The sequence below is a fragment of the Anser brachyrhynchus genome (assembly GCF_964034855.1).
Source record: "Anser brachyrhynchus genome assembly, chromosome: 1".
NCBI classification, from domain to species: domain Eukaryota; kingdom Metazoa; phylum Chordata; class Aves; order Anseriformes; family Anatidae; genus Anser; species Anser brachyrhynchus.
Window position 1 is genome coordinate 134,076,393 of NC_137694.1, and position 14,825 is coordinate 134,091,217.

The 14,825-nt window shown below is 38.4% G+C and overlaps 1 long non-coding RNA gene across 2 annotated transcripts; it reads right to left on the reverse strand.

Moving 5' to 3' along the window:
- Positions 1-222: 222 nt before the first annotated feature.
- On the reverse strand, positions 223-11,161 carry LOC308195516. Of its 2 annotated transcripts, none has more exons than XR_013951584.1 (6): positions 10,889-11,161; positions 10,358-10,555; positions 7,620-7,751; positions 4,517-4,696; positions 740-3,724; positions 223-699 (listed from the first exon to the last, which is right to left on the reverse strand). It is a non-coding gene; the product is annotated as an uncharacterized lncRNA (long non-coding RNA). The 2 variants fall into 2 exon arrangements; XR_013951585.1 differs by having other exon boundaries at positions 224-699; positions 10,770-11,161.
- Positions 11,162-14,825: the final 3,664 nt, after the last annotated feature.

Consider the following 14,825-nt stretch of genomic DNA (forward strand, 5'->3'; position numbering starts at 1 on the left):
TACAGAAGTGTAAATGCTAGCTCTGAGCTGAGGATGTCACACGGTAGCATCTGGGAAATAATTTCAGAAATACACAACAAAAATCAGTGCTTAACCTGCTGCCTTGTCAGTTCATGGTACCCAGCACTTCCATCCTCCAGGAGGCAGGTGATCAATGAGAAATACCCCTGAGAGGGTTTGGTTGTGAGAAACTAACCCAGGATCCCCTATTCAGCACAATCCCTTATGGCTGAGGATGGAAAAGAGAATTTGGGGGATAAAAAATGATGCGTATTTCCCTTCTATCGTAATGCAGTCTTATTTAGTCTTTCTCTACTGCAAAGACTGCAAATAGCACCACAAAACTTCATTTGATGTGAACTGCAGAGGATTGTTTCAATATTACCTGCAAATGGAAAGAAAGTTATTACAAGTAGAAGGAATGAAATCAGACCTATTTTTAACAGTATTATGCTGCAGGGAAAAATAAGTTTCAGCAAGTCCAATATTTTCTGGGGGAGCAAAAGAAAGATTTGGGAGAATTGTGTGGGAAGTTTGATTGACTATTAGTTGAGGGAACACGTAATGATAATGGATTTATTTTCTAATTTGACAGCATTTCCTAGAGCATTATTAACTACAATCTGGTAAGAAAATACAAGAACAGAAAAAAAAATCCATCACTGCCTGTGAAATTAGTAACCACAGAAAGAACTCACTCTGAATTTAGCCACATCCACTTCATGGTATAGCAAATCACTTGAATTTAGCCACATCCACTTCATGGTATAGCAAATCACTTGCAGATATTTTCAGTGGCTATAAAATTTTTCTTCTTTTTAGACCACATTTTCCTTGCGTCTCAGAAAGCTCAAAAGAATTTATGTATGTTCAGTGAGTAGAAAGATCATATTGAGTTGTAATAAAAACAGCCACAGTGAATGAATACAGATTTTGAGGTAAAGAAAGGTACAAACAAGCATCTCTCCTGTGAAGACAGGCTGAGAGAGTTGGGGTTGTTCAGCCTGGAGAAGAGGAGGCTCTATGGAGACCTTATACTGGCGTTTCAGTACCTAGAGGGGGCCAACAGGAAAGCTGGGGAGGTACTTTTTAGAAGAGCATGTAGTGATAGGGCAAGGGGTAATAGATTTAAACTGAAAGAAGGTAGATTTAGATTAGATATAAAGAAGAAATTCTTCACTCAGGAGGTGGGAGGCCCTGGAAAAAGTTGTGGATGCCCCATCCCTGGAAGTGTTCAAGGCCAGGTTGGACCCCCCCCCTTCATGGCAGGAGGTTGGAACTAGATTAAATTAATGGTCCCCTCCAATGCAAATCATTCTGTGATTCTGTCTTTTGCATATTTCACTGATGAAGGTGTTTCTAGCACCTCAGTGCTATTGGCTCTGTCTTCATCTATTACCTTGAGTCCTAGGACAACTTTCCCTGCTTAGACTCTGTTTACAAATACCTTTATAGGGGAATTTTCCTTTGTCAGAATTTTTAAGTCTCCTTCACTGAACTCCTAAAAGGAATGTTTGCATTTCTTCCTTTCTAAGGTCATTCCCTTTCAGGAATGTCTGATAAGAACAGGAGCAAACAGTTTCTGGGGACTACCTGGAAACAAATCTATCACCAAACTCTCCTTGGGACAGAAAATATTTGTTGAATATTTTGAAAATATTTGTTGAGAACGTTCTTAAAATACAGTAGTAAAATTGCCTAATCCCAGTCCCATCTATCATTAGAGCCAATAAAGCATTTAAGAAGATAAAATAAATAAATAAATAAATAAATCCACTTTTCTGTGAAAAAGTTGTCTCTGTCAAATACAACCTTTTGCATCTTTTACTTTCCATATTAACTGTGGACATATTAAAGTTACCCTGTCAGTTCCTGACAGATAATGGTTTTGAGAAACAATCTGACAGAGAAGGTAAAATCATATACTCCTCTTGCCATTGCTGTATGATGTGTCTCAATGCTCCATACTAATAAACATGCTTTTTACAAGATTGCAAAGAGCATACTGGAACAAAATCCTTGTAGTAGATAGATGAAGAATGGATAATATTCTTCATTACATTTTTATTGATTTCATTATATGGCAATGCATCACAAGCAGATATATAATATTGAGCATCATAATAAACTTAGAAAGCAAACCAGAACAAATTCTGGTCATGTGAATATTGATGCAATCTAAAATGTAATTGCTACCATTCATATTACAATATTTTTTTTTCAAAAGAGAACAATGTCAGGCCCAAGCTGTGGTTCATACCTCAAACTTTTCATATTTCTTTGCTTCAGATAATATTTTTCTTAGACATTATTTTTTCCTTCAGCAAAGTTTTATAGAGTAATTCTTGCCCCTTTACTAAAGCTAAATTAGAAAAAGAAAGCTAAAGTATACAGCCCAGAATGTTTCACACATAAAAAATGCCAGGAGAGAAAAATAATAAGGTAACCCCAAAGAGATTTTATTTCTATAAAAATAAGCACATAAGAGCATTTAAATTCAGGTTAAACCAGGGGTGGTTAGGGCTTGTTTGGCCATACTCATGACAAATCTCACATATGGGAACTATAAATTTGGTAAAGAAATAATGGACTCACTGAGACCTAATTTGTTTTATTTGAGTTGACCATATAAATGAAACCTACATTTTTCCCATTTTGGTTATTACAACATTTTTTCAAAAGTTGTTACTCAAAGCTATGTTTCTTCCTTCATGTAAAAGATCTTGGGTTGGATGCATTCATTTGGTATCTTTGGTCTAGACAGGGACAGACCCTAAGAACAACCAGAATTCCAGAATAATACAGGGTGCAACTGAAACCAAGAGAAGCATGTTTTGTGTGTGCTCCAGGACCATTCAGAAAATCTCTGAACCATAGATGGTGTAGGGCCAAGACCAGTGAAGGCTGAATACATATGCAAGTTGTGTGGGATGTTGCCTATTCGTCAGATGCTTGGCTTTCAGAGCATGATCTGAAATGTAGAGTGAGGACCTAGAACGTCTTATCAGTATATGGGCATCCCTCAGCCACACAGCACTCTGCCCCAGAAGGTACCTGGGCAGGAGCAGAGACATGAGGTGACAATGTGTGTCCTTCATAGCATGTGCTTTAGGCACGCTCACACCTATGCTGATTTAGTTCACCATGTACAGGCACTAAAGATACCCATGTATCCAACTTGAACTGTTCAGCCCTTTTTGATCTCTATGCTGCCTTGTCTGCTTTATCTGTGTCAATGTGTTGGGATATGTTTAATTAAGCTTGGCAAACACCTTTCTTTTGCCTTGTTCACATATGCCTTGGAGACGCAATGTCATCTTGGTAATGCTCAGTCTCCCATTGAGGACATTATATCCAACCCAAAATACAGCAGATATGAAATACTGTCATAGCCTTTCTTCTTTTAGTTCCATTCACAATATCTGCTGTACCTCTACTCTCCAGGTACTTCCAGTCAATGATTTGTGATTAACCAGCTCTAAAGGCTAAGGGGACCTCTTTGTTTGTTTTTTTCGTGATAATTTCCAGATGTTTCCCATGGCGATTTGTGCTGTGATGCAGGAATTCCATCTGGTCCCTCCTGTGCATTGGCTCTGCTTTATTTCACATCTGCATCACATTGTCAACGAGTGGGTTTGAATTAGTAGCTCTTATTTGCTGTATCACCTATTTATTGTAACTTCTGCATTTGCAGATTGTCTCTTCCACTTGTCTGATTTAATTACTGCAATAAAAGATAAAGAATTCATCAAAACATATTAAACACTTCAATGTTCTTCTGAAATCATATTTGAAACTCATTGCAAAAAGCTATTCCTGGGCATAACAGAGTTCCAAAGATAGTGGGTACTTGAAAGGTGATGATTAATAAAGACACTTAAGTAGCATTAATATATATGTATGACAAACAAAGAGACATGGAAAGAATTTAAACTCTGTTTGTTTACTGAGAAGTCATACAGACAAGTTAGTACTTGACTTAATGCTAAAAAGCCAATAGTCCTCTGTTCACATAGTCTTAAGTAGCACTCCTAACTACCAAGTCATTAGCCAGACATTATATTTATCTTACTAAAAATCTGTGTTTACTCCCTGAGCAGGCAAGACCTCTGTTTGGCTTTGACTCAGGCCAACCAGCAATTCTAAACATATCTTTACACAGAAGACAAGTTACACTGATGGTTAGCTAGCAGTTGCAAGATGTGGTAACGATACCTTGATTAAGTTTGTTAATCATAGGGAACACCAGTTGGAAAGAGTTCTTTACCAAGAGACAAGAATTAATTATTCTGGATGAAACTTTTGAAGACTGCTTCTGAGTGTTAGTCTGTTTAGAAGAAAAGCATCCCCACTGACAGCCAAGAGCATTTTATCTGAAATACCGGTAGAAAACCCTTACAGAGCTTGCCAAAATTAAGATTGAGTCATTAGCCACATTTTTTACCTAATTCTATGCAACAGTTTTAAAACATATTAATTATTTATTAATTATTGCAATTATTATAAAATACTTTACACTTTTCTCATGTTAAATAAGATGTTAGGATGACTGGCAAAAGTTCTCCAAAGTAGCATTTCCAAACAGGATATTGGTCCATTCTTGTCATGTCCAGTACCCTAAAAAGGACTGGAGAGCAACAAGTGGTTGTGGGATGTTCTTTCTCTGAGATGCAGGAGTCAGTATGGTTACACAGAGCTGTAAACAGGAGAAAACATTTCCCATGAATGAAATATGATTGGTATGCAGGGAGGATATCTATACAGTGGAAATTTTCCTGAAGTTTTAAAATTAGCTTTTGAAGGTCACACACAGATCCTTGGAGTTAAAAATAATGTAAAACTTATCAATTAAAATTATCTTGGTCGGTTAAACTCAGTCGGATCAGTAAAGGATGAGCAACTACAGAGTGAAATTTCTTGTTTAAATATAGGAGGTGATTGAATGAGAGTAAAAGACAAAGATGACATTCGAACCTGTAAAATTCTTCTGGATAATTAACTTTTACCATTTATAATGCATATATTTAATGTAGTGTCTTTTTTTTCTCAACTAGCAACACAACAGGTTTGTTATACTAGGTTTCTACACACAGGCTAGTAAATTTTCTAAAACGAAGTTTGAAATGGCAGTAGGGGCTGGGGAAAATCCTGTCCCATGCTTCAGCACAAGTCTGACCTGAACTAAAAAAAAGCTACAAACCAAACCATAAAAATGTGTCAGTAATTATTTTAAACTGTTTGGCTCTCCAACACTGTTCTCAGTCTATCCATTCAACAAACTGTGCTAAGTGAACTCAGAAAAAGGCAGGAATGGGAACACCTGCAACCCACGTTGATGCCAGAGACTTCAGGTTGTGGAACCACAGGTCCTGCATGTTCCTGAGGGCAGAATGTCTAATTGAGATGTGTGGGTTATTATGATCTACACTGAAAGCTTTAAGTCACCTCCTCAGACTTTCTTTGGCATTCTCACTGCTTTATGAAATTATATTCAAGAGTTATGCTCTTAGATTTGTGTTACCAGTTATCCAGTTCATCAAATCAGTTTCACATCTTTATTGACGTAGTGTTTTCATAAGTGCTAGTACTCCAATAGAAACATTTTTCTGTATCTCTGAGGAATGTGGTTACAGTATGACATAAGGAATTTTGCATTTTTATTTTTTAAATCTTTGGTTTTTGGCCATCTCCCAATTGAACATTTATCACATGTCCAAAAGATCATCTAGAAGTTTCTCTCTCTTCTGTGCTGTCTATCAGTAGTAAATATATTCTTTATTCCAAGGATTTCTCAAATGCATTTCATTTTGCACACTGCTAATGCAGTAAATCCCAAGTATTTGGATTGTATACATAAATGTGATTTATATGGTCCATGTTAAAATAGTTTGCTCTTGCAAGCATGCTACTGGTATGGTTATCCAGAATCCAGTTAGCTTTTAATAATTTTTCATTTGCATTTAAAATATCATATTGAGTTGTTATAATCTCTGACTACCATAAATAGCTGAGCGGTGTACAGGAAAAATTCCACCAGAATTACCAGAAAAATAAGCTGGTGGATATCAAGAAACATGAAGTGTAAATCTCTGAATATTTGCATAGGTTTTGAGAAGCTTGCTTACATATTCAGCTTCATCATTATGTCTCGTTTTCTCTCACCCCAATAAGGCATAATGACTCTTTTTATTCCTTCTAACCCTTTGCTGCAAAGAGATCTCATCAGCAGAAACCCAATACAGTCATTCCTGTCAATTTACAACAGAAATCCTTTTCTTTCTTCTTTCTCTCTGTTTGTTGTTTTTTCATGTAAACTGTTTGGAAAGGCTACTGAGATTAGACTGCTCCTTGTATCAGTAGGCATTGCTTTCCCAGAGTGACAGGCTAATTTCCTCCTTTTCTCCTCATAGCTTAGCACCCTGCTAGCACTGTCGTGGGAACTTGAGAGTTATCCATTAGCATCCTGAAAAGGTTTACCTAGGTTTTCATTTGTATGCACTGGCAAGTGAAAAACAGAGGGGAAAAAAATAAATAAAAAAAAAAATGAAATGCATGTGGGGCATTACTGCTTCAGGCAGTGGAAATTAAACCTCCAGGGACAGGAACATAACATTTGGGACTCAAACAAAGTTTGGGATACTCAGTCTGTGAAATATAAAAAATTACATAAAAGAGGTGTATTAGTTTACTAAAGTATTAGTTTAGCACGAATTTAGAGGATATGTTGATAATGGGAATGAAATCACCCCTTCTGGAGGAGAAACTGAGTTAGGACATTACAGTCTGACAAACCAGCACGCTGTGGCTTTCCTCCCGGTGCTTTACAAGTTATTGCAGTCTCAGTTTCTGTGTTAGAAGGTCAGACTGAGTCTTCAGAAGTGATAAAGAAACAACTAATGAACAGAAAGGAACATGAATGAGTGCAAGAGTAGTGCTGCTGGTTTTGCCCACACCGGGCAGTTAGATGCCCAGTTGACTCCAACTGTGATACGTGCTGCAGAGAGGGCTACCGTAACTGAGCTGAAAGGCATCTCGACAGATTTTCACCAGGGTGAGACTTTCTGCTCCCATGAACTCTCCCCTAGAGGATGGTGACGCAGGGAGCTTGCACAGGCGGCAGCGCTATCCTGGCAAGCGGTACAGCCTGCAAGGACACTGTCTCTTGTTACGGGGTGATCACTGTGGGAAAGTAAATGATAATGAAGTTTGGATTTCAATGGCTGTTTCAGCTCCCTGTGAAGTCTTTTATCATGTTCTAATGGGTCAAGAGGAGATCTTCAGTCTGAAGTTTTAGCCGAGTGGTGAATCTGCTCCAAATCAAAATAAGGTATTCTACTTTCCCAAAAACTAAAGCTAAAAAGCCTATTTTCATTTGGATACTGCTGGTACTTCCCTTTATATTTTCTTCCCTCCAGTTCTTATTTCAGCAAGGCACAATCTTATCCTCACATTGACCATGTCCTCAGCAATGAATTCTATCTCAATTTCACAGTAAAGTATAAAGCTGATCTTATTAAACACCACTGAGAGCCTTTGCCCTATGCACTGATGGCATACTCCTTTTTGATAAACAGCATTAAAAATGTATGTATCTGTTATCAACACTGCATTCTTCTCACCTAGTATGACCGTAGCGTAGTTATGACTTGCATGAAGATCTGCTGTTTTGAGAACATCTGTAGTCAGACCGTGTGAGGTCTTCCTGATGGCAAAATTCTTCACAACTGAGTCCGGATGAGTCTGGACTAGTACTAAAATACAAATGCCATTCACTATTTTATGGTGAAATTCATAGAAATCTAATCTGGACTAAGGAGGAAAATGAATCTAGTGCAGCAACTTAATTTAGTAAGGCAGTGCATAATGATTTATTTGCTTTCTGACAGATAGAAACTGTAAATTTCTGTAAGTACAGACATACTACTTGATCTAAACTGTCCAGCTGCTCAAATATCAGAGAGCTGGAATAAATTTTTTATAAATCTATGCCTTAGGGAGAGAGACAGAGACAGTGTTTTCTGCACCAAGCTGCTTTTTCCCTTATTTATTTATTTTTCATTTAATAAACCATGAAACAAAGACCACTCTTTCACTTTTCTTCTATGAGTCTTCTAAGGGAGGAATATAACTACAGTATGGTCCAGTACGAATCACAAAACTAGCTTGGATGTCTCTGTTAAAGGCAAAAAAAAAAAAAAAAGCAAACAACACACCAAAAAACAAAGAGCAACACACACACACACACTTTTCACACACTTTTCAAAAGGTGGCAAAGCAGTTCATGTTTTGAAGTTGCTTGAAAGAATAGAACTGTCCTTGCTTTCAAAATAGATAACTGTATTTGGTATAGCAAAACACAGAAGTAGTATTCTGCCTGTGGACCTCCAGGCTTCTGGAGTGAGACCTGCTCAGGCAGGAGAATTTTCTTGTTGCTGTAAAGATTTTATGAAAAAGACAGTAAAATAACATAGTAAGTAGAGTAGTAAGCCAGTTTCATTTCCAGGTATTCTGCATAAGAATATATAGGCAAAAGGACTGGGTACAGAAATGTGGTTCTGTTATAATTGCCCAGAAGCTGTACCAAGGCATTGCCAACACAAGCCTTCCAAACATGTCACTTATAACAGGTGGGCTGCCAAAGCAGAACATTTAGCCTGGCACTTTATTACACCAATCTCCATTTAAGTTCAGTGTGTTGCAGTCTCTTTGGACCTACATTTGTTTTTGTTAAAATATAAAGATTTTCCTTTGAACTCAGTAGATTTTACCAGAACCAATACAGCGGGAAAAGGCAGATGTGCCAAAATTATAATACATGCTGTAGATAACATTTTTCTCTTCTCCTCTTTGCTGTTTAATATCAGACATTTACTGCTCCAGCTTAGCCACCTAGTGCCTTTTAACATGCCCTAGGTGAGATCTCTTGTCTGCCTGCTGGCTGCCTGCCTGTCCATCGCCATGTGGGTCTCCCATAAGGCTTGGCCCACATTTGCCAGACCTGAGCAGATTTTCCTGATATCCTGAGTCCTCTTAAATGGCCTATTTTAGCCCGCTTCTATTTAGGCAACTGAACTGAGCCTCTAGTAGCCCCAGTGAACAAAAGGTGAGATTCAGTTAACTAAACTTTGGCAGACAGAACCAACTGAGATGCCCTGGGGCACCAAAGGCATTAGCTGGGGGCTAGCAAGTCTGGTCCATGACTTCCTGTAGCAGTGTCTGCAGCCATGTAGACTACCTGAAAATGTCTGAACAGAGATCAAAAAGGCCTGTTCCGGCAATGGAGCTTTCCCCTTCCCCAAATCTAAAGAGCTAGCCAGCTGATGGAAAGTAATTGTAGATACTAGCCCAGTATCTACAGCTCAGTTAGTGGAAACTGGAACTTAAATACCTCACTCACATCCAGAGGAGAGGACAGACACCTAAATAGAGGTGTTAGAATAAGAAGCTCCATCTGTAAATTTATTAATTTTATATGGGATGAAGCCCACTACAGTTGCTTTATGCAGATACAGCTATTTATAAACCTTTGCTGATCTGGCAGTGATTGCCATGATTAGACTTTGCAAAGTATACATGTTTCTACTGTGAATTATAAAAAAGAGTACCTCATAAAATATGCACATTATTTAAAGCTGTTTTACTCTCTTGCACTGTGATAGTTATGGTTTGTCAGCGTTTCTCTTCACCTTTTATGTATCTGACTTTTCTCAGTGAGTTTTACAGCATTAGAGTAATTTCTTTTCAAATTAAATTACACCCTGCTTTGCTTGTCATCAGCCTAAATACATTTTTAACCAAACATTGTAAATCAGGGAAAACATTTTAACCTCAGGCACGTTACTTCTTTTAGACACATTTTTGGCATGTTATATATATTTTTTAGACTAGAAACCAAAATTTGGCATCACAGTTTTAGTTTTTCCTAAAGACAGGATTAGGCTGAACGATCCTTTTAGGAGCTGCAGTCAGGTCCAAGCCAAATTTTTCTTTTTCCTTTTTTTCCAACTATTCTGAGGGATAGATTCAAGTGAAAGCTGTTAGTTGGAAAGTCTAAAAATTCAAACTATTATCATTTTTTAGAAACAGTTCTGGCAATCTGACACACTTTCTTCATTTTATTGACTAGTTTGTGATCCCACTTTTGCTTCCTTACTTGATGGTGCCTTAGTAGACATATACAGAGATGTATATGCACATAACTGTATGGTAGATATCAATTGTTTGTTATTAGGTTAGCTATTCTATGAAAAAGAAGATCATTATAGATGCTAGAATAGGAAGAGGAAAGAAAATTAAATTATGAAAACTGCTTGCAGGTACAGAGAAAAGGTCTAGAAAGTAAGTACCAGTCACATACCTCAGCTGTAATAATGGCTTTTGCTTCTAGGGCTATAGAAACGAGCATCTCAGATCTCTTTTTCTTGGATGAATTGGGTCAGAATCCTTCCTATTTCCCCTCATTAGGATGTATAGCAGATGTGACACGTTAACTTAATTGTTGCAGCAGAAGCACAGAAAGATGCCACAGGGAAATCTGTTGCCTTTTTTCATCCTCCTACGTTAGACAAAAAAAAAAAAAGAAAAAAAAAAAAAAGAAAATGTTTTGACTGGCCCAAAATAATTACTTCTGAGATGTTTTCCCTGAATGTCATTTTTTTTCTTTTTTTTCTTAATTTGTACCATGTGGCTTAGGGCAAGTGACCAGCATGATGCAGCTTTAAATGTGACTAATAAAACAAAACTGATCCAAGAAGGTACCTAATACCTACATCTGTGTAATTCTGTGCCTTTGCTTATATCACCAATAAGCATTCCCAAGGGGTGCAGAGACTCTTTCTGCTTCTGCAGCTGATTTCAGTGGATGAGAAGAAAAAATCTCTGTGCTTACTGAAGTCCTACGGGAAGTCAATAACAAGAATTGCTGATCTCCTTGGAAAGGACGTGACTGCAGGCAGTAGGATGTGTCTCCCTGCCCGTGGTTTCCAGTGGCTCAGGTCACGGTTCCCCACCACCAGATGCTTTCTCTCCGTGCTGTATCCTGGGAGCTCAGCTGCTCCCGACATTCCCCTCAGCTGTCCTCGTCCAGCTCGCTGCCAGGAACTGCTAGCAGCTTGTGTTTCAGAGGCACCAGACTGCTTCAGAACAGATAACTCTTTGTGAACCAAATATTTTCAGCCCTGAATGATACTTTCAGCAGTAAAAATACTTTTACAATCAACGATAAATGGTGGCTGCCTCTTTTGCCTAAGCATTGCTGTAATTCAGCAGTGGTTGGAAGGGACAGAAGCTTGAAAGAAGAACCATGCTGTCTGCTAAGTAGTTTTCCTGATGAACTTAACCTCTTCCCCAGTATATATATTTATTGTCTGTGACATACAACTCTCACTGATGATCTTAACTCTCTTGTAAAGGAGAGTCTGGTTATATAGCTTAATACATGGGAAGCAGGGACATATAGTTATTCAATTATGTTATGCTATGTTCTTGTATGTGTAATTTTTGTCTGCTAGAAAGCTGTTTTCATAATACGGAGTAAAACCTATCCAACCAAAATCACTTCAGTCCTACAGAAATTGTACTCTGCAGCTAATGAATCTAATCAGAATGACACTTTTTCTATCAAATTTTAAATTCTCCTGAAAAACCCGTAGCAACCATTATGTCTTAAATTCTAGTCCACCTTAAAACAGTCATAATTTTCCTCCCAATTTCTGGGGAATTTTCATAAGTGCTAGAAAAGTCTTGGCTGAATCTTATTTTCTTTATTCAGAGATTTAGTCTGGGTCTTACTGAAATCACCAGGAATGTTTGCATGAGTAATGCAGGAAACAGTTTATGCTACCCCCACAAACTATGTGATAGGGAAATTTGTCAGCCAAGCTTTCCAGGAATGATTGCATTGATTTATCTTCAGCATGGTATGTCTCAACAAGATTTCTTCAAACACTTCATTCTTAAAGCTATTTCCCTTTAAGATGCTCCTGCCATCTGCAGCTTTTACAGCTTGAAGCGCTAGAAGGTTGCTCCTCAGATGGTCGTTACTTCACAAACAGTTGTGTTTTTGACAGTCATGGCCTATGCACTGGAAAATCCCAAATCTCTGCATCAGAGAATGGAATTCTTTTAGAGAATAATTGTTCTTTCTCCAAAGCTTTCTGGTATTATATTGCTTAGTTTCTTGATATACTTTCTGGAGGCAAGTAGGAGGCTCTTTATCTCTTCCTGTGAGCTTCCTATATGATATGTTTGTGAACGCGTTCTCACCTTGTTTGTAAGTCCTCCCAGAAACTCCTATGCCATATCAGTTGGCTTAGTTACAAGTGGAGGAAAATAAGTGGCAATAGTCCCTGGGCTCCTTGGCTGCAGGGTAAATCCTGCATGATAGCGACAGCCACTGCTGGTCCAGGGGAGCTACAGCAGGACAAATAAGAAAGGTGTGTGGGCTCTGGGGAGAGCCTCCATGGGAGGCAGGGGCCTCCGTGAAAATGGAGCTCTAAGCAGAAGGAGAAAAGTGCCTGGGATATCTCCCATGCAGACTGTCCAGAAAACAGGGAGATATCCCAATTCCACAGTGAGTTCAACTTTTTTCCATTACAGACCTTATAACTCGAAACAGTTCCTGCTTTAATCTGTAGCCTCCTCCAGTAACACCACAGTGGCATTCATCCCGAGTTGTGAAGGGAGACCTTTCGCAAGCTCAGGCTTGGCAGCTCTGTCTGGAAAAGTTTTGCTGCTGCCATAATGCCCTGGGAGAATGATGGAGAAAATGTAGGCTGCTAAAAATTAAAAGGATGAATAATGTAAACAAGCTGATTAAATTTTGTAACCTCTTCAACTTCATGGCTCTAGGGTGGCTTATGTCCTGTTAAAATGAATGGATTCTGCAAGCTGGGCTTGGGAGGAGAAAATTAGAGTTGGATAACAGAAAAAAAAATAGTATTAAAATATAAAATATAAAAAACAGTATTAAAAAGTATTAAATAAGAAAGTAAGCAGTGCAGAGAATAACTAAAGAAAAATGGCTATTATATTTTATACATCTGATCTACCCTTGTGAGGATCTGCCTTATTGTTTCAAGGGTAGACTATGATAAGTGCCTACAGAGGAGGCTTTACAGAACACAAGCCATTTTTTCTGCCCAGTGATCTGATCCTGTTTAAAGCAGTTTTGAAGGATACCAGGCTCAGAGCACTTTTCAGGATGGACTTTGTGTCCATCCAAATCTAAAATATGTTAAGACATAACAAGACAAAGTTCCTGTTCTGTCCTATTTCAAAATTCTCGAGATGCAAAGGGTCTTTAAATTAGGAGATATGCGAAGGAGAGAACATTTCAACATTTCAATAGCATCCTAGCTCTTTCTTTATAGCCCAGACTTATTTTCACAAAGATTAGTTGATATATATACTCCATATTATGAGGTAAGAGGGAAAGAATAAATATAAATTATGAAACATTCATCAGGTTGTCATTTTTACCTGTGTGAACTTAGAAGAGGCATGTGATTTTGTGTCTCTGTCCTTTGCTAAAAGCTTTGTCAGGCTGAGGAAGCTTTAACTTCTCTGAGACATCTTGAACTACCTACACAATGGTATCCCATGAAGTATTTGCCTACTTTGACTGCAGCTGAAATTAGCATATAGATGCAGCTGGAGAGCTGTCTCTGTCACTAACATTAACAGGCTTGATAAATCCTGTGGAGGACAATATAATGAAAGCACATTGTGGCAAATTCTCCTGGGATCCTTGAGGTTCAGAGGTGCTCACCACTCCAAGAGGACAAGTGGGCTATTAAGGGCACAGAAGGGCAGCTGGTTCATGCTGGCTGCATGATCCTCCACCCCTTTCCCTGTCTCTGAAGGTTACTGCAAAAATATGCTCTGAGCATGCGAAAATGAGGTATGTGTACCTGTGGCAGTATAATAAGTCAGACTAGATTTCCCTTTTCCTTAGGAAACTGTGGGGAAGATCATCATTTTGAAAGAAATAAGTGTAAGTCTTGAGCTGGTAATGTCATTACCAGAAGAGGTCAGGCAGAGTAGAAATGTGCTTACATATTTACGCCTACCTAGTGAATACACCCATAGAGACACACACTCATAGAGAGACACACCAGCATTGTAGAAGTGCACACACTGTTGTGAAAAAGGATGTCAAAGCTACTGCTCTGGAGGTCTGGGGGCAGAGAGGAACTTGATGTAAAGAACTGAAACGTCTCATGAAATTATCAGTCCCATTTCTTATCTTCCATGTCATGAATGTAGCTAGTGTCCTGCATGAGAAATTCTGGCCAGGCAGGACACCTTCAGATGTATAATAGCTCTGATATTATATATCTGAAGAGAGGGATTAAGGAATGTGGATTACAAACAAAAGAGTGAGGGGGTTGAAATATTCCAGTAAGAATTGACGCAGTAGAGGGACTTCACTGAGTTCAGTCCCCTGTCATTTCTGGTAGTCACATCATGGAATCCCACAGGTTTAGAGTTGATCAAACTCTATTTTACAGCTAATTAGATTTTTTTCCCCTTAATGCCTCCAAGTAGAAATCTATTCCAGAGCTTCGTTGCAATAATTTCTAGAAGTCTTCTAATTATCAGCATAAGCTTATTTATGACTAGGTTGTATTAGTTCCTTAACCTAAATAACACTTTCTTCACCATGGGATTTCCTTTGTTAACATATTTATAAAGACCAACCATAGACCCTTCCAGACACTAAGGGGAACCTAAACAAACCAAGTTGCTTGCTTTCATATTATTTATATGTGCTATCCTTCAGTGGTGGGAGTGGTGGAGGGAGAAATGGGAATCTGAGGACACAA